The sequence below is a fragment of the Penaeus vannamei genome, chromosome 1 (assembly GCF_042767895.1).
Source record: "Penaeus vannamei isolate JL-2024 chromosome 1, ASM4276789v1, whole genome shotgun sequence".
NCBI classification, from domain to species: Eukaryota; Metazoa; Arthropoda; class Malacostraca; order Decapoda; family Penaeidae; genus Penaeus; species Penaeus vannamei.
In genome coordinates, this window is record NC_091549.1 from 44,379,473 (window position 1) to 44,381,972 (window position 2,500).

The 2,500-nt window shown below is 38.7% G+C and overlaps 1 protein-coding gene across 1 annotated transcript in view; it reads left to right on the forward strand.

Moving 5' to 3' along the window:
• LOC113803340 (Myocardin-related transcription factor) overlaps nucleotides 1–2,500 on the forward strand; it is a gene marked incomplete at its 5' end in the record, with an annotated part of 15,549 nt that overhangs the window by 11,900 nt on the left and 1,149 nt on the right. The window contains 1 exon segment of the mRNA XM_070126282.1: nucleotides 1–2,500. This exon segment is cut by the window's left edge and continues 1,424 nt beyond it; it is cut by the window's right edge and continues 1,149 nt beyond it.

A 2,500-nucleotide genomic window follows, 5' to 3' on the forward strand; every position in this document is an offset into this window, starting at 1 on the left:
ACTTTAATCATAAATCTCTAGAAATTTCTGTGTCAAGTATATATATGATGTATCTGTAAATAGTTCCTTCATGTAAAATGGTGCTGTTTTGACTATTTCCACTTGTTTGAGTTTTCTCCAAGATATATGCTACTTGTCAGTTAATCCTGCAAATTGGTCAGGTGTATCACTATGTACTGTAATAAGTGTATGATAAGTTTTGGGAACAAATCTACCCCTTCCATAAATTTTTGCTGTGTACTTGCCTTATTGAAGTGGAGCTCTGAATTCATGAAGTTGAATCTGTTTTGACTTTATTGCTCTGTACATATGTTATGCCTAGGTAATTTTTGTGACAAGAGTGAAGGCTCTTTCACCTACGCTGTGATTATTATGTATGTCAGGAACAGCCAGTCATGTCTAGCCCACTGAAGGCAGGCACACAGTCTAACCATTCCATGATGACCCTCGGCCCTTGGCTGTGTCTTCGATTCTGAGAGACCCCAGCCGGGCGCTATCACCCTAGCTCATGGTGTGCAAATCTCCGCCTGGCATGTGGTGTCCAACACCATTAAAACATATTCCGGGCTTGTAGTAGTTTGAAAACCCACTCATTAGAAACCTGTTTAGTGGAGTTTTTGAAAATCTATAGGCGCAACTTGGGTTTACAAAGTTCAAAACCAGTTCTTCAAACCCACATTCATGAAGTCCAGACAAAGAATGATGACCCTGACCAGAGGTATCAAATTGCCATTACCTTTCCCTCTCATGGTGTCTAAAGCCTGTTCATTGTATCAGGTAGTAACTTCTGATCATACCCATGGTTTCTATAACTAGTGCTTATGCCCCTGGCATGTGTACAAAACCAGCATTTGTAACACTTACTGAAGATGTTTTAGCTTGCACCAGTTCATGAATGGGTCATTAAGAATGAGCTTAATTATAGCTGCAGAGTGAACTGTGACAGGTCCATGGAGTTATTGCAAGCTTTAAACTTCGGTATGTCAAACTCTCTCTCTGTTGACGCTCATGTCCATGGCTCATTAAGTTACCGAAGCCAGTCATTGTAATCTTGGAACATGATGATACAAATCTCTGCAGGTAATCCTAGCTTTTAATGCCCACAGCTGATGGTGTCCAAAGCTTGCTGTATCGACCTATAGCTCAAAGTAATCAACACTTACATTTGTAACAAAGGGAAAGATACTCAGACTGACTCAGAAGTCCATATGTTACCCCTATGTGGAAACGTCAAACTTAAACATTGTACAGTTTATATAGGCTGACTGTGCTCCCAAGATTTTTTTTTTTTTTCTCTCTCTCTCTTGGTGATCATAAGCCTATGCAGTGTATCGTATTGTACTGAATGAAGGCATCATGTTCGGTCTTGAATGCAATATGTTCATGCACATGTTCAAACTTTTACAGTGAGAAGTGGGTCTGAACAGTAAAAGGCATCTATATCTGTCAGTGTTGCCAGGTATAGCCATCTGAATGCAGAAGCCTCAGCAGTATTCTGAGTCCTGTCTTAGTCATAATGGCATCTAGTATACCTCGGTCACTAATGTTGTGTGCTCGAGTCTCTGTGGTCATGTGGCTGCTCTCCCAACATATACAAGTGGAATTGTAATCCCACAAACTCTTGAGGGTACCAAAATGACATAGACCTTGGTTGCATATTTACTGTTATCATAGAAAACTGAGCCATTATGATTCATAGGTATGCCTTCATGCATTAACTGTATAGGGTGATGCTTCTTCATAGCCTAAGCTAACTTCACACGAACATGTACATTTATCAACAGCTCTCTCTATTTTTCATCCTTTCATCCTCTACCCCACTCTTCTTCATCCCAGATGGTTATTCTTTGAATGATTCAAATGAGGATAGGAAGCCTTGCTGGTAAACATGTGCCAATTTGCTCAGACAGATAGCCATTAACTGCATCTATTAATTAAGGCTAACCAGAGCTTGCACAAAAAAAAAAAAAAAAAAAAAAAAAGAATGTCAGTCTGCACAATGAGATGGACAGGCCAGGAATAATCAAGCTTTACAAGCTGGGATCAGTATTGTAAATTTGGGTAATGCAAAAAATGATAATAATAATCATAGTAAAACAATTCTATCTGTTAACATTCACAGTACACTATTTTTCCTCACACTTGCATACATTTTTTTTCCATCCTCTTCTCATCTCTTCTCTTCTAGTGTCTTTAATACTTTGCACCTCAAGGAATTAAAATTTTTAATGAATATACAGATGCAAGCCCATCCCATATCCTGTCTTTGTTGGCTCTTGTTCGGATTCCTTTGTAGCAAATTCTTGGGCATTTTCAGTTGCATTAAAGTTTGCATCAGATTGCTTGCCATGTATGGAAAAGTAAATATGTAATGCTTTACCACCAGTTCTCAAGGCCAAAATTAACAGATAGAGTTGAGCTTTATTGCAATTTGTTGGTTTAACATATACGACTCCAGAGTTGTGGTACCAATTATAATATTTACCTCTGTGCTCAATGT